Source organism: Mustela erminea, chromosome 15 (assembly GCF_009829155.1).
Source record: "Mustela erminea isolate mMusErm1 chromosome 15, mMusErm1.Pri, whole genome shotgun sequence".
NCBI lineage: Eukaryota > Metazoa > Chordata > Mammalia > Carnivora > Mustelidae > Mustela > Mustela erminea.
The window spans coordinates 81,753,995-81,772,104 of NC_045628.1; the positions used below are offsets into that span (position 1 = coordinate 81,753,995).

At 41.4% G+C, this 18,110-nt stretch overlaps 1 protein-coding gene across 4 annotated transcripts in view; it reads left to right on the forward strand.

Moving 5' to 3' along the window:
- The first annotated feature begins 13,131 nt into the window (after positions 1-13,131).
- The window catches only part of SACS (sacsin molecular chaperone), a 95,970-nt gene continuing 90,991 nt past the window's right edge, over positions 13,132-18,110 (forward strand). For 2 of the 4 annotated variants that reach the window (XM_032314536.1, XM_032314541.1), the window contains exon 1: positions 13,132-13,447. The gene's annotated coding sequence lies outside the window, so the exon portion shown is untranslated. Of the gene's footprint in view, positions 13,448-13,687; positions 13,704-18,110 lie in introns of those variants that run through there. The other 2 variants (XM_032314537.1, XM_032314539.1) reach the window with 2 other exon arrangements.

The following is an 18,110-nucleotide window of genomic DNA, read 5'->3' on the forward strand; positions in this document are numbered from 1 at the left end:
TTTCAGAATGCTTGGTGGGAGAAAAACAAGGACCTTATTGGAAAAGATGAAAATCAACAATGAACAAGTGAAAAGTAACAACGTAAAGACAAAACACCTAGTTCTGCCTCTAGGACAGCAGTTGGTGCTCCTTCCACTGTTTATGTTCTGCAGCCCCAAAGCTTGCCCCATATCATTACTGTGTCATCAGTGACCACTTGCTTAGAAGTGGGTTTCTAGGCTCATTTGTCATTCTTGGTCTTTTACTTCATCGAAACGACCAGAATGTAACATAACTAGAAATAATTCAAGGAGATAAACAAGGACACAGAGAAAAACATTTTAAATATGAGAACTGTTTTTGCAAAACTGTATGCAACTGCATTTGGAAACTCTCATGACTGGAAGTGTTAGCTCTGTCTAAAAACAACAGCAAAAGGAAAGCTATAGTGTGTTTGAGGTAAATCTGGGTACTAGAGGTTACAGTGAATACCTAACATTGTCTGTTTCACTACATGAAGTGTGGTTAGTGTGGGGGTAGGGTGGGGGAGAGGTGTGCATCCTGGGGGAATAAAGGAAAAATGTCATCGATTAGGAATCACAAGGTAGGCTCCAATTAGAGGTCCTTGGATACTTATTATTTGGTTCTTACTAACTGTGTTACCTTAGGAATTCATTCTACCTCTCTGTGCCTCATATTTATGGCCATAATCTTAAAAGATTTGTGATCCTGTGATTCTACAATAGTAAGCCTGAAGAAACCTGAAGTGAAATATGTAAAGATTACTCAAAAACATGCAGTAGAAAGTTATCCTGTTTCTGAGTCAGCAGTTTCTTAATGAAAGGTGAAAAATCCAGTTTATGTGACTGCAGACCTAACTAGGGATTAAGTGGGAAGTGTTTATGATGTGGCTGAGAAATCTGGAAGTGGCTTCCAGGAATAGCCAACTAGTTTTACTGGGGAGGGAGGGCCACCCACACACCAGATGAGAGGGTGTGGAAGAGCGAGGCCCGGAAGGAGTCGGTTGGCCATGATGGCCATTCGGCTGGTAGGGACTCAGTTCAGTCAGCTGGACGGGTGTCAGCAGTGGGAAGGCAGAGAGCCTAAATAGATCCTGAATGTCTCACTTCGGTGGGATGCCACCACAGGGAATATTCCGTAAACAACGATTAGGGAAGGGCTTGGGGCTCTGAGGGATGACGCAGTGTCAAAAATCCATGGGCAGAGATGCTGACTGATTTTGGTAGATGCAGTTTGCCCAGACGAGGGTCTGAGCTCGGGCTCTGTGTGTTCTTGAAAATCGGACAAGCTTGTTAACACTTCTGAAGGAACAGAGCAGTGAGCACACCGTCAGCTGTTAGGAAGCAGCTGGGCTGGGGCCACACATTTGGTCGTGTTGCGTTCACCTTGTGAAATGTCCTGTGGTAAAAATTAAATCGCTTTTGAAGTCCAGATCAGTCTCCAGCTGTGTAGTTATTGGCAGTTCCTATTTTTTCAGGCTCTTAAAGCATGGAATGGCCAACATCTGAGGAGAAAGCCATCACACAGAATGCTCTGAGGAAGGCTGGTCTGGTTTGAAATCCTGATCCCACTCACCCTGTACTGAAGACTCTGTTCAGTGAACCCCCAGAGGACTAGCCTGGCTGCCTGGCAAAGATATGTGCCCCCAAAGTCTCACACATGACTCAGTCTTGTTTGATGACCCTCCCAACAGACCATGTGTTTGGTTTTCCTCCCTGGCTCTGCTCTTCTTGGGAACTATTCTGGGTAAGTGGCCCAACGGGCTTCTATGCCCCGTTCACATCCTGGAAATGGCAGCAGATCTGCACATAAGCTCACCTGACCCTTCACCATACTCTCTACTGATTAGCTCTCTTCTCCTGCAGATGCCACAGGGCCAAAACTCTGTGGTGAACATAGAGGCTCAGAGAAGCGTAGACACAGGTGGTCCAAGGCCCAGAATCGCATGAGACTCATAGGAGCACTTGACGACCCCACGCCAGGAGGGTCAGACCAAGACTTAGATATTTTCTTGAGATATTAAGTTTATATGTTATAAATCAGCTTTGTTGATTTTATATTTGTGCCTAACCATTCTCAAACAATTTTTGATTGTTGTATTATTGGACCTGAGTGAAAAGAATCCTTCAGGTAGCACATTTCAGATAGGAACCTGGACCGGGTAGGCTTCTGGTGACCAAGACAGCTCAGGACAATTATGGTCACAAACATGGCAGCCATATACGGAATGGCACCGGCATGCCATCTCTTCCTGGGACCCCAGGCCACACTGGGCTGACCCGAGTGGGGATGGTAGAGCAGCTGTCAGAGGAGGCATACAGTGCTGCATAGGCTGTGTATCTCATAGTTCATTATCCTCTTTCTTATAGATATGAGTTCTTTAGCCTATCTGCTTTATTTAAAAAACAAAACAAAACAAAACAAAACACCTCTTTTTATCCCCCAAATTAAATAGTGAAAATATTAAGGAAGAATTTTCTCCCGACCTCACCACCTTAACAACTATTTTGATTATTTGGAGTTAATTCCCAAACTTTCTGTATGTGCTTATATGTTCTATGTAATTACAATTGTGGTGCATTTGCTTCATGTATTTTGTTTTCTGTATAATATATTGTAAATATATTCTGTGTTTTTATCAAAGTCAGCTTCATGAAGTCTCACTGGATCCCATGCCCAGAAGCATCCTGGACCTGGTTTAATGATCAGTGGTCAACATCTTGAAATTCTTACTAGTTTTTAGCAACATGACCAGTGTTTTGTTTTGTTTTGTTTTCATTTGTTTGTTTATTTGTTTTTTGGTAGTGGGAACTGCAAGTTACATAGCTGGTCCTAGGTCCTCTTTTTATTATATTTTGATGACTATATCATTCCATAATTTACTCTATGTTCATTTAAGTTGTACCAAATACAGATAATGCTGCAAAAATGTCTTTATGTCTCTGGAGTTTTGTTTTGTTAAATTAATCAGGATGAATTCTAGCTGCAGGTTTTAGAGACCACAACAACTCATATTCATGCTCATGTTACTATATTCTGATATGATATCTACATTTCTCCATTTTTTTAATTAAAAAAGAATTACACATACTCCCTCTTTTAAGCCACTAAGACGATTTCTCAGCTTTAAGCCTCTTGAAGAGAGCCCTGCCCTTGTCTTTCTTCTTGCCCAGCGCTGGGTGTGACAGAAGATGCCAGCACGTTGCTCCTGACTGAGAATGGGGGTGGCAGTTACAGAGACCTGGTGTGAATCACTCCAGATATCAGTATTCATCTAGCTGGAGAGTAATACCTATCCCGAAGGACTATTTTTGTGAAGACCAAGCATAAGGGTGACCGACCTGTAGTAGTCGGTAGTGCCTGGAACACTGCAGATGAAAAAAAATTTGAGATTCCGTTCCCGCTTTAAATCAGTTTCCACCACTTACTGGTTCAGGTACCCAGGAAACCAGAGGTCGGGAGTTTCAAGCCCCCACCCCATTTTTTTTTTTTTTTTTGTCTTTTCCAAACATTTATAGATACCCATTGCAAAAATTAGCTCTGGCTCCTTCTATTTAGTATTCTTTGTAGTTTGTACTTTGTTACACTTTCTGCTTTTGGTCCTTTATCTGAAGGCTCTATAGCTCTTTAAATGAAAAGTTTCCTTACTCGTAACTTAGAATGTACAAGACTTTAAGTAAAATTATGCACTTATATATCTATATAAAAGCTACTCCAAGCAAGACCGATGATCGTGACATGGAAAGTGAGAAAAGTAACAGAATGAGAAAGAAATCAATATACTAAATCAATAGACCAATACTATCAGTATTATCATAACAGAGCATTAGATTTTGCTTTGAACAAAGGCAAGAAGGCAAATACATGTGTGTATATAATTGCTATTGTTCACAAGACACAGTGCTTCTTGTAGTGGATAGTCTTCCTAATAAATTCTCGAGTAGATTAGTCACATGGGCAAGGATACTTATTTAACCCTGTTGGTTCATAGGAATTACTCAATAAGCATGTTGAACAAATGAATATTGGACTTTGTATTGCTGGCATTGGACACCATGGAAAGCAGCAAAGCTATGATAATTTCTTGCTAATATTTATGAGCCAGCGGAATCAGGTGTTGTGCTAAAGGCTTTGTATACATAGGCTCATTTACTGCACACAAACACCCACCAGGATGTTATTAACATTCCTATTTTACATTCGAAGAAGCTGAGGCATGAAGACGTCAAGTTGTGATTCTAGGGCCCACAGTGGCCAGTGGGAAGCCAGGATTTGACCACAGATGGCACATTCACTCACCCATTCCGCCACATTGCCCCATATTGTGGTGTGGGGCGCGTCCATACGTCCATTGTGGGCAGTTCAGTTCAGTGCAAGTATTTTGATCTGTCTTATCATTTGTTTATCATCTGTTTCTCCATATAGAAGTCTTTCCTTTTCCAGGGGTCAAGTCTGTTAATCTTCTTTCTTACAGTTTCATAGTTTTCTGTCACACGTAGAAAAGCTTCCATTACTCCTGCATTCTGTCCAGTTATCAGTTCGGCTCATGAACAATTCTTATCTTATCCATCCAGTGTCCCACCAGCCACCTGGCCTTTCACCAGGCCAGGGCTGGGTGCCCAGCACAGCTCTCCAGCCCCAAGGCAGAGCTCGGCCCCCTGAAGTCCTAGGGCCTGTCTGGACCAGGAAGCTGCTGGGCACCCAGCCCTGGCCTCAAGCTCGTCTCTGCTCTATGGCCACCTGGGGAGCTGTGGCCTGGATGGCATCCTGGATGCTGTGTAAATCCTAATGGGTCCTCAGGAGAGCGTCGTCTAGAGTGACAAAGCCATCCTGTGTGCGCTGCACTTGGGAGCAGACAGTGGTGGTCTTCAGCTCCAGGCGGATCTCAGAACCTTCATAAAGTCCTTTGTGACTTCCAGTACCGTGTAAATCCTGACAGACACCTGGGATGTTCACCAAACCTACCTGTGTTTACTCTAACCACCTGCTGGTGGGAATGGCAACTGGTGAAGTCTTCCAGAGGGTAATTTGGCAACTCTTGCCCAAGATGCTTAAAACCTGTCATCCCCTTTGGCCCAGTATTAACTTCAAAGAATGTGACATAAAGAAATCATCCCAAATGTATACAAAGATTATAACTGCAATTGGACATATCTGAAATATCCAATGGTAGGGACATTGATTAAAAAAATAGTTTAATGCAGATAGTTTAATGAGATAGAATAATACACCTCCACTAAAAATTGTATTTTAAAAAGGCACTTGAATGTATAGAAAAATGTTCAAGGTGTTTTGATACGTGGGAGAAAATACGGTCTTAAATGATAAGTATATTGTGGTTCTAATTTTGCAAAGGGTACACCTCTGGTGGAGGTTCAAACAAATACAAGCACTTTCATTTTTTATTTAAAGATTTTGTTTGAGCAAGAGAGGGAGAGAGTGTGTGCACATGAGCAGGGGAGGGCCAGAGAGAGGAAGAAGGAGAAGCAGACTTCCTGCTGAGCAGGGAGCGCAGGGGTTTGATCCCAGGACCCTGAGATCATAACCTGAGCTAAAGGCAGATGCTTAGCTAACTGAGTCACTCAGGTGCCCCTGATATAAGCACTTTAATGCTAGAACCATTAGACAGTATATATTAAAATTTAGGGGTGCCTGGGTGACTCAGTGGGTTAAGCAATGACTCTTGATTTTGGCTCAGGTCATGAACTCAAGGTCATGAGATCAAGTCCTGTGTTGGGCTCCATGTTGAGAGTGGAGCCTGCTTAAAATTCTCTCTCTCCCCCTGGCCCCCTCTTCCTCCTCCCCATTGTACTCTTCCTCTCTATTTTTTAAAATAACTGACCAAGTAAATAAATAAATAAAATTTAAATTCTATGATGCAGCAATTCCACTCCATCTCGCCTGCCTGAGTCCCATGGACATAAAGAGGCAAGTACAGCTTTATTTTTTAATAATGTAAATTGGAAGTCATTTTAATATCTATCAAAATGGAAGAGTTATATACACTATGATGCATCCTAACTATGGAATAGCATTTGTTAGTTAGAAAAAATCAGGTACTGGCATGGAAACATAAGAATATTTACTGATAGATTGTTAGGTACAGAAAGCAGGTTGCAGGAAGGAAAGTATAATTTATGTTCTTTTGAAGATTCAATATAATATGTCTGTGTGAGTATGCATTATTGAAAGATTTACTCTGGAAGGAGACATATGATAACAGTTACTTATTCTGAGACGAGAAATGGAGGATGGGCTGGCTATAATGGAAAATTCATCTTAGGGGCAGTATTAAGATCATGTTCAAGAAGAATGCAATTATATGTGACTTGTGCAATTAAAAATAAACTAACTGTGAGTATTAAAGAAAAAAAAGAAAAATATATGAAAATGTTGAGTGGCTGTCTTTTTTCTGATTTTTTCTTTAGTTATTATTGATTTTAATCTTATTAAATTAAGAATTGTAGGGGCACTTGGGTGGCTCAGTGGGTTAAGCCGCTGCCTTCGGCTCAGGTCATGATCTCCGGGTCCTGGGATCGAGTCCCGCATCGGGCTCTCTGCTCAGCAGGGAGCCTGCTTCCCTCTCTCTCTCTGCCTGCCTGTCTGCCTACTTGTGATCTCTGTCAAATAAATAAATAAAATCTTTAAAAAAAAATTAAGAATTGTAGTTCTGGTTCTGAACCTGAAAATTCTGTATTTCCTAACTCTGGTTAGGGTTATATAATGCGTGTCTGGTAGATAACTTTTAAAGTAGCCCCTCTCTAGGGTGCCTGGGTGCTCAGTTGGATAAACACCTGCCTTCAGCTTGGGTTGTGGTCCTGCGGTCCTGGGAACAAGCTCCTCAGTGAACTCCTTGTAGTCTGCTTCTCCCTCGCCTTCTGCCCCCCAACTTGTGCACACTCTTGCTTTCTCTCAAGTAAATAAATAAACGCTTAAAAAAATAAAGTGGCACCTCTCCAACACCATTACTACTTTCCTCCAGTACTTAATTTCCTTGGTAACATTTATTTTACCGCTTGGCATATACATGTTTGTTTGTGTCCATTTTGTCTCTCTCCACTGCAGTGAAAGGTCCTTATGCAAGGGCCCCTGCCTGTTTGGTTTTCTGCCACTTACTTAGTGTAGCAGGTGGAAAAGGCTTTGTATATAGAAACCACATGATAAATTAATAAATTGTTGTTGATGCACACATAAGCCTAGGAAATAATGTGGAATAATTTATACCCACTAAAATACCAACAATGGTTTTGTTTTGTCTTTGTGAGTTGGTTTTCAAGGCTTCCTTTTTTCTTTTTTTTTTTCCTCTTAAGATTTCATTTATTTATTTCAGAGAGACAGAGACAGAGAGCGAGCACGAATGGGGGAGGGGCAGAGGAAGAGGGAGAGGGAGAAGCAGCCACCCCGCTCAGCAGGGAGCCTGATGGATGCAGGGCTCTATTCCAGGACCCTCAGATCATGACCTGAGCCGAAGGCAGATACTTAACTGATTGGGCCACCCGGGCACTCCCAAGGTTTTTGTTTTTGTTTTAAAGATTTTATTTATTTGTCAGAAAGAGAGAAAGAAAGAGAGCACAAGTAGGGGGAGTGGTGGGCAGAGGGAGAAGCAGGCGCCCTGCTGAGCAGAGAGCCCCATGCAGGATTCATCCCAAAACCCTGGGATTATGATCTGAGCCAAGGGCAGATTCTTAACGGACTGAGCCACCCAGGTGTCTCTTTTTCAAATGTGGGAGCAGGAAGGCTCATCTGAGGCAACTCCTACTTGTTTAGACTCTGTTTTGTGGTCTCAGTGAGGTTTGGGTTATTGATGACAGTATTCCTTTTATAGTGAGTTGGATGATCCTGTAAATTGGTGTGCAACATTTTTTCTTTGGTGACCAGGATGACTTTAAGCATTACCTTAAAAATTGATTGTTGTTTTGCCTACACTGCATCCTGTGGCGGAATTGGGTACCTTGTAATTAAGATGCACCAAGTCTGCAATGCTTCATTGTAATATCGTTACATGTGAAGCAAAGACAGAGGAACACCACCTCACCTTTGTACAAAAAGTTACTTGCAAGCAAGCTATGTAGCGTGACGTTAGTTTACATGTCTGTGTGACTGTGCCCTAGCAAGCCTGTTTTTTCTGGAACATCACAGGACTGGAAAACTGCAGAGAATGTTGTCAGAGCTAAGCTCTAGGGACTGACCTCTTAGAAAATAGTTCAGGGAACCAGTGGCAAGGCTATAACTGTAGGCAAGGGAAAAGGAAGCCCTTTCCTTCTATCCTTCTATGTTCTGCAGAAAGGACTCTGGAAATTGAACTGAAAAAAGACAGATTAACAAGAGAAAAGCACACACATTTTAATAATGTGTGCAACGTGCCTTAACACCAGAGAAACTCAACGATGAGGAGTAATCAAAAGGGTGGTTAGAACTTGGGGCTCCATATAGGGTCTTCACAAAGAACAATATGTTTGTAGAGATGGGACAAGACAAAGGAGAAGGGATTTAGGTTTTCAGGGGTGGCGAACTGTGGGAACTCTAGGGGAACACTAATGGCAGGTAAGGGTGGTTTTAGCAAGATATAGCATATCTGTGTTCCTCTCTGATGATTAGGAGGAGGATAAAGAGCTTTTTTCCTTCTATTTCTCAGCTGTTCTCAATGCAAAATAATCCTTAAGCCAAAATAGCATATTTTTGGATGGCATATTCTGGTCCCTTAAATATGACAGTGGGATATGAAAACAAGATTGGCCCAAGGAAGAAGTGGGGCTCAGCCTTTAGTTTTCGGTTAGGTAGCATTGGTCACACAAGTGCTTTATGCCCACACTGGGCTTGACGCTGTGGGGGATTTAAAAAAAATTCTGCAACATGGCAGATGCCTTTACTTGCCTATGTGGTTGTACTGAGGAACCATAATGCTTATGAGGTCTTAGTTCCATTAGTTGTTCCCTGATGCCTTCCATGTTTTCATAGCTCAGAGTTTACATGTCCTTCTTAGGCCATGTCATGGGATCATACTGCTGCTGTGACTTAGACATGTAGCTAGCTGGGTGCCTGGGTTAAACCGCTGCCTTCGGCTCAGGTCCTGATCTCAGGGTCCTGGGATGAGGTCCGGCATCAGGCTCTCTCCTTGGCAGGGAGTCTGCTTCCTTCTCCCTCTCTCTGCCTGCCTCTCTGCCTACTTGTGATCTTTCTCTGTCAAATAAATAAATAAAATCTTAAAAAAAAAAAGAAATGTAGCTGGGGGTTTTCTGAAAATCTTGAGTTGAGGTTATATAGGTAGCATTAAAGGGCAAGTGTCTGGCTCTCAACTTCAAAATTATACTTCTCAAATGGGGAAAGTGACTTAAAACAGAAAGAATATTATAAAAAATGAGTAGCTTCTATAATTTGGGTATCTATTATATGCCAAGAATGTGAATTCCCATATTGGGAGGTAATATCGCCATTTCACAGAAGAAGAAACTGAAGGTCAAAAACACTTCTACCTAGATATTTACTGGTTTATAGGGATCGGATCCATGGCTGCTGAATGAAATGGCTGAAAGCAGTTATTGTGATTGAGAGAGTTCTGGCATTATCCACAGGTGAGTTAATAGAAACTGTGATGAAGATATTAAGGCTAAGACTCTAGAATTATGAGTACATGCTGAGATTGAGCTGATGTTGTCCCGGGTGAACAATGGCCATTTCTGAGTTGATAAACACCTGACACTCATACAGCTTTATGGAAAGGTCCACATGGACTCCAGGCTACCTGATGTGGCTGGAGAGCAAGTGTGGGCCATGGCGAGAGCCATGGCTGGGAATCATCCAGGAAAAGAAGCCAGAGAGTTGGTGGTGCCAGCTCTTTAAAATCTCTAGAAAAGTGGCTAAATCTTCATAGTTCTGGGCAAGTAAGGTACTGGATAATACTCTCTCACACCATTTGCCAGGGTCAGCTTAAGGTGAGGAACGAAGTGCTGATCTCTAAACTGTGTACCTCAACAGTCAGTCTTTGACCAAAACATGGAAGATTTGTGATTCACTGATTATCTAGAAATCTTTGGCTCCTGACCATTTTTAGGACAAGGTCTAAATCTCTTGACAACAGTGTTCAAAACCATAAATAGTACCACAGATTGAAGTGTCCCGTCCAGCTTCTTGAGTGTGCCAGTGTGTCTGGACAGTGGCTAGGCCAAGGGCTGTGCTTCACAGGGAACCACATGCACAAACGTGCAGATCCTTGCATCAGCGCAAAGGCAGGCCATGTGCCCTGCTCAGGAAGGAACTGACATGTTAACCTGTGTACCATTTGGCCATTTCTTCAGAAGCAGTATGTCACTGGGCACTTTTATGCAGTGTGAGTATGTGGGCAAAGTGATGTAACCTCTCTGAAAATAATAAATATCAATCAATCTAAAGGACCAGTAAGGAGTTTGTTGACTCCACTACAGTGTAACTGTATGAAGGGTTTTCATGAAAGCATTAAAAAGTAGGTCTTCAACAACCAGATGGCCAACAGACACATGAAAAAGTGCTCCACATCACTCGGCGTCAGGGAAACACAAATCAAAACCACAATGAGATATCACCTCACACCAGTCAGAATGGCTAAAATTAACAAGTCAGGAAACGACAGATGCTGACGAGGATGCGGAGAAAGGGGAACCCTCCTACATTTTTGGTGGGAATGCAAGCTGGTGCAACCACTCTGAAAAACAGCATGGAGATTCCTCAAAAAGTTGAAAATAGAGCTACCCTATGACCCATCAATGGCACTACTGGGTATTTACCCTAAAGATACAAATGTAGTGATCCGAAGGGGCACGTGCACCCGAATGTTTATAGCAGCAATGTCCACAGTAGACAAACTACGGAAAGAACCTAGATGTCCATCAACAGATGAATGGATAAAGAAGAGGTGGTATATATATACACTGGAATACTATGCAGCCATCAAAAGAAATGAAATCTTGCCATTTGTGACGACGCGGATGGAACTAGAGAGTATCGTGCTTAGCAAATTAAGTCAATCGGCCAAAGACAACTATCATATGATCTCCCTGATAAGAGGAAGTGGAGATGCAACATCGGGGGGTTTGTGGGGTAGGAAAAGAATATATGAAACAAGATGGGATCAGGAGGGAGACAAACCATAAGAGACTCTTAATTTCACAAAACAAACTGAGGGTTGCAGGGAGGAGGGGTACAGGGAGAGGGTGGTTGGGTTATGGGCATTGGGGAGGGTATGTGTTTTGGTGAGTGGTGTGAAGTGTGTAAACCTGGTGATTCACACACCTGTACCCCTGGGGCTAATAATAGATTATATGTTAATAAAAAAATAAAAAAGTAGGTCTTCAAAGGATGAAGGAGGAAACCGTTTTCAATATAATGTTAAGTGGGAAAACCAGATATAAAACTTCAATATGATATAGCTATCTTATGTACATATGCAAATAGCAACTATCAAAAGATATAAAACAGCTATTTCAGATGGTAGGATGACAGATTCTATTTCTTGTATTTTCTAAAATAAACACACATTGTTTTTCTAATGAGCATAAAACTATACTGTCATTGTTGTTCAGTTTCTGCTGCCTGCATCCCAGCACAGCTACACTGAACAGAACAAAATGATCTCATTAGGGACCCATTTTCCTTGGAAGGTGGAAGAATGAGGAATTATAAATACTTACAGTTTATAACATCTGCCCCCCTGGGGGGCTACTAGTTCACGGTTGTAAGTATGTAAACAGTCATGTTGTGTAAAGAAGAAACTGAAGAATCGCCTCGCAGTCCCCTGTGCCTAGCCGAGTGTCAGTGCTCCCATCATTTGATGACTACCCGCGTGGTGCTGTTAGAATTGAGGCACCTCAGGAAGGGCAAAACTCACCCCCATGGGGGCACGTCACTAAGGGTCAGACTGCTGGTGGCTTCCCTTTGGTGAGGATCAGATAGAAGGTCCTCAGGACACTCCTTCTCCCTTGTTGTTATACTGCAATTTTTATCAGAATAAAACATTTCCCTACTATTTCCCAGTACACACACACACACCCACACCCACACCCACAATATGTAAACATTATGTATATATGTACATATACAATATGTATATATATTATGTATATATGTATGTATACATATGTATATTCAGATATCTATATATATCTGAATCCGTGAGTCTAGGACATAAAGGAAATTAGATCTGGTGTCTTAAGTGGCAGCCCCAGGGAGGCCCATGCAGCAGAGAGGCTGGTGTAGGCTTCTGGAGTGGTTGCTAACATTTTGGGCCCACATGGGTCTTCCCAGGAGAAATCGGTTTAGCCTTTTTAAGTCTGGAGTTGGCAGAGCTAAGTTAGGTATTTTGCTCAGCTCTAAAGCAACAAGGAGCTTCAAGTTCTAGAAGCCGATCTAGATAAGCCTCTGTTCTAGGTTTCTGTTGGGGTAGGCAGGTCTACCAGGAGGCTATGAGGAATGTGGTGGACCAAGGGCAGCAGGGGAAGAGCTATTTACAAAACCAGTCTCTCTTGGTATTTCACATCCCCCATGTGTAGGAAGCAAGAAGGCAGAACTCTATTTAATTTATTGTTACAATACTTTTATTACTAAACTGACCATAACGGAACTTAGAACATTCTACAGCTGTACAATATTTCACAACTTACAAAACATTTTGGGTAAATGCTTTTCTTTTCAACCTTTGGAACTTCATACCCAAATCCAAATAAAATACACAAAGGGCTTGGTGAACTATAACCTGCATAGTTGTGTTGCTGTATTTTATCAGTGAGCATGTGGCTGATGTCTTTGCATTTAGTTGTAGTAAATGGTAGGAGTTGTGACTGAGCATTGCTTTTCCATGAACTAAATGAGACCCACCAGTGACTTGACCAAGGTCACACAGCTGGTGCTTAACAGAGCCAGTCTTTTGCTACCGTGCCTACATGCCGAAATTCATCTTTGCAATTCGGTGAGAATAGAAACTGCACTTGCCGTCATGTTGCACTCCCAGCTTGAGCAACCATGCTGCGTTCTGCAGCGTTATTAAAACCTAAGGTTGATGATGGTCCTATCTCTTTAAAAAAAAAAAAAAAAAAAGGCTGCTGGAGGGGGTGGGGGGAGGTGTTGCTGCTGACTGCGGCATAGGCATCCAGTCCGCCAGACTCAGTGCGGCTGCTGCGGCGGCAGTCACGCTGGAGCCTGCTGATGTGACAAAAGGAAAACAAAGGCGCCCAGACGGACGCTGCCAGCTACCGGTAGGTATCTGAGGATCCAGCTAGGTAACCAACGGGATGGGGAACAGGAAGACGCTTATGGACATCGGCAGGCCTGCGGTTTGATTGGTTATCCAAGTCCGCTGAGAGCTGGGCTGGAACCAGGTCGCTCAGTCACTGCAGTTTGCGGAGATCATTGACCACTTTCCTAAGGGACCCGCCTTCCATAGACGACACAGAATCTTCCGTAACGTGCCCTGCCGCTGTGAGTAATGGGTTCTTCTACAAAATGTGCAGTTTGGGCTGGCAGCGTGCGGGTTTGTGGGCGAGGCGCTGGCTGCAGTGTTACTAGAGAGATCCCCGGTGGTCGAGATGCTCACGCCACCCGGCTTTGTCATTGTAATTTCCATCCTGGGCTGCAAGGTTTGGTCACAAAGAGTCTATTGCTGTAATACCCCGTGTGGGGTGAAGAGCCCTGTTGAATAAGGAAGTGGGATTCTCCTAGTGGCTTCTAGTTTAAGGTATGGTGATTGTCCTCATTTCAAACAGCCCTCCCTGAAATGAGTCCACATATTATAGTTATGTTATACAGTGATATTTGAAAATCCTGCTTTTAGTTTAAAGCCTTTTACTTCGTTATTCAATTTTATTCTGATAAGTGATCGTTACATTCTTAGAAAGAGTATTTCAGTTTTAACAATGAGAATCTCTATCTTGTTCTTTTTCTTAAACAACGAGAAATTCTTGTTCTTTTTCTTAAAACAGGGTTAAAACATCAGTAAAGGCTGCTGAATTGGTTTCTAACATCCTTATTGTTTTGGTTTTAATTTTATCCTGCTCTGTAAGTAAAAGTGAATGCAGGTTAATTCCATGTGTTTCCTAAGCATTAACTGCCTTGAAGTTACATGGAAAGGAAGCTCTTTATTTCTCTAGTAATGCAAATAAAAATAATTAACACTTACATTTTATTTGTCACATAGGAAGGGACTTTCCTATAGTGTTTTTTTTTTTTTTTAAAGATTTTATTTATTTATTTGACAGACAAAGATCACAAGTAGGCAGATAAGCAGGCAGAGAGAGAGGGGGAAACAGGCTCCCTGCTAAGCAGAGAGCCCAATGCGGGGCTCAATTTCAGGACCCTGGGATCATGACCTGAGTCGAAGGCAGAGGCTTTAACCCACTGAGCCACCCAGGTGCCCCTTTCCTATAGTGTTTTTTAAAGCTACTCATTGATAACCAGGTACATAGGTTAATGGCTGATTATACTGTCCCAGTGGTTTTGCTTATGACTAACTAGCTTTCTTTCCTTAACCCTGATGCAAAGTCTTACTTCACCCTTTCCTTGTCTTCTCTGGATTTTTGGGCTGGTCAATTTCCCCCTTCCTTTCTCAGGAGATTGTCTCCTTCTGTCTCCCTTTCAAACATACCTAGCCGGATATTCCATATCCCCATCTTTTCCTTGTACCTTATTAGGTTTGTAAGATCCTTTCCATGATTAAGATGTTTTCTATTCTTCCTATGATAGGAAGAAAAGCCCAATCATAGCTTTTTGAGACCAAAGTTTGCTTACATCAGAAACATCTAGTGTCATGTTGCTTGATGCTGGGTTTGAGAAGCTTTAGGTTCTCATCTCACTTAGCTCTGCCATATCTTAGTCTGCAACCACTGAAAACTCAGCTTGACTTCTGTGAGTCTCAGTTCCTTCCTCTGCTAGAGATGTTGGCAGTTACTGCCATGGGGTTGGAATGGGGTAATGCAAATGAGGGCACCAGCCCAGACCTTGGCACGTTTAGAAGGAGTTTGGATTTTCCCATTGGGTCTCCCCACCTTCCTATGTCCCCATCCATGGGGAAGAAGGTTAAAGTGGTTTCTCATACCAGGAATTCTGAAATGATCGTTTGACCAAGTGCATCTTAACTAGCTCTGATTAAATATAAAACATATATTCAGTACTTGCTAAGGATCTCTTGCATATAAAAATAACACCGTTTCCATGTTGCCACAAGAATGCTCTATGGGAGAAGGGAAAGCCAACTCTCTGCACAGCTCCCACTAAATACTTTGTGATGGCACAAGCGATGATATTGACTGTCCTACCACGAGTTCAAGCGAGGACCGCTAAATGTGATTGATGCAAAGGGTGCCAAATTGGAAACCAGGACAATTCCCATTGCTATTCTGATCTTGGACGACCTGGGGAGCAATTTGCTTTTTGTACTGCCAATCCCGTTACTATTTTAATTTCTATTTTATGTGCTTTTCTCCTTTCTCCTTGCCACATTTTCTTTCCTTAGATTCTACACTTAGCACATCGTGTCTGACTTTAACACTTAGCAGGGAGCCACTGTGCCAGTGCCTAAGGGGGAACATGATGAAATTGGAAGAAGCACTGGGTGGGAATTGAGGGTGTGGCGTTAGCTCCGCCTTGGCTTCTCTTTGCGCTAACTGGAAAGTCACTAACTTCCTCTCTGAGTAAGAGGTATAAGGTAGATACTCCTTAAGCTTCCTTTGAGTGCTGAGTACATAATTAATATAGCCCATCTCTGGGGTACCCTTGGTTTATAAAATTATTTTGTCAAATAATGCGCTTTCAAACCCGTCATCTGTTGTCATTTCCCACAACAGTCTCGTGGAATAGGCGACGCCATTTTGCAGATTATAAAATGTAAAATTAAGAAATTTTAAATTTTAAATTTAAGAAATGTTAAATTAAGAAAGAGGAGAGCACCAGCTATTTCTTATTCGTAAAAAGGGGAGGTTGAATAGATGATATCCAAGTTCGTTTTTCTTGCTGAACATCAGTGAGTCCGCAGACTGAACGCCCTGAGCTCTGGTCCCTGTGCCTCAGTGTCCTCTCTCATCGCGCTTAGATTTCATGGTGAGGCGAAACCCACGCCACCCCAGTTCTTGCTCTTAGAAGAGGGCATCTATGGTCTAGCTAAAGTAATGTTGCACCCAGACATATGTTTGATTTAAATATTCTGCTCTGGATTAGAAAATTAGAAAATGTGGACTCTGCAATCTGCATATCTCTTTTCATGTGTCCTAAAACTATAACTTTTTAATTTTTTTTAAGTCAGACACCCAAATAATATGAGTGATCACTTGAACTTTGTAGATCTCTTATTTCATTTAGGTAGTAAGTGCTAGAGAGGCATATGTATTTGAGTTTCTCAGGTATCTGCAATTTGTGCACTAATTTACATAGTAGTAAAGGTTTAGCCCTTTCTCCTTGTTTTTAATGCAACAACAAATTTAATCACGAAACAAAGTTGTAATAAGGTTACCAGATAAATTACAGGAAATATTGCATAAAATAAGCATATACTAAAAAATTTTTGTTATTTATTTAAAATTCAAATTTAGCTAGGCATATTTTTATTTGCTAAATCTAGCAACTCTATATAAACAGAACCTTAATTGATAAATTAGGTAATCATTTACTTTGAGCATGAAGATAATAATTTGTTAGGTTTTTAAGCTTAAAACATAAACTAAATCCAACTTTTATCAGTTTTTCGTCATATGCAAACATCTCCCTAGTGTTACGTATCGATGCTTTTATTAATTCATTAAATGTTTAAGTTAAGTGAGCATTTTAAGAAAATCCTGACCCTATTATGTCCAACACATCTCATATTCCCCAGAGGCTTTGCTAATGAAAGAAAAAAATTATCCTAGATTTTAAGTGTATTTGTTTGGAGTCAGATAAACTTGGTTTTAAAAACTCACTGTACATCACATACTGGCCCTGATTCTTTACCTCTTGGAAACTTAGTTTTCTCCTTCTTAAATTAGACTGATCATAGGTTAATAATCCGCACCTCAGAGAGCAGATGACAGGTAAGTAAAGACTCTACATGGCTTTCTATGGCAGGTTCCCCAATGAAAAGTTGGTTTTTAAGTGAATGAGTGAATATTCTTTTTCCCTTCAAAAAGCCAGATGATAATGTTAGGTAATATGAAATGAGATGTATTTCAATCCTATGATTTATTTCTCGTCTGTTATTCTTTTTTGAGATTTATAATTCATATACCATATAATTCATCTATGGGTCTCTCATTTTTGTGTAAAGTGTCATTTTGAAGCAAAATTGAGCTTTTAAAGGTCAACCCAAGACTCCGAGGAGCTCCTATTCCAGTTCTAGACCTACCCAAGTCCGGGCAGTAGACAACGAGTTCTGGTAGTTGACAAGACTGAAAGCAGAGGCTCCATCAATTCGATCCAAGATATGCTATAGAAGTATGTGTCTTTTTATTACCTGGAAATTGGCCAAGGTGACTCAATCATTCAATCTTTATTGAATATCTTCTGTATCCATGGTTCTGAATCTGACTGAGTAGGAGAGTCAAAGATGAATAGGACAATGCTGAAGGGTGTTCAGCAAAGTAGAGGAGGAAGATTTGTATAACACAGAGGAGATTTGGAATACTGAGGGAATATCATATTTTTCTTATTAAATCTGAAATATAATATCTTATCTTGTACATTTTTACCTGGAAATCTTTAATTGAACACATTAGTACACATGCACACATGTACAGCCAACCCGTTAAGTATCACTCATCTTTAACTTTATATTCGGTGCTGTACAAAGTACATTTATGTGCCCCTTCAATTACAGGGATGCATAGTTGGGGTCAAATCAGGGCTGTAGTGATCATGACCTTTTCTACAACGGATTGTGCCAATACAGTTCTGTCATTATCGACATTCACAATTCTTGCTATGTCTTAACGTCTTAAATTTGCTTTATTGATTTATAGGGTGAATTAATCTGACTTCTCCATTTTAAGGTCTTTGCTGACTCATGTCCTGTTCTGACATTAAGGAGGGCAAGACAATTTTTCTGAGGGTAATTCCAGTGGAGGCTTTCTGTGGGCCCAAAGTCTGTCTGTACTTGGCTCCCTGTTGTTATAATGTTAGG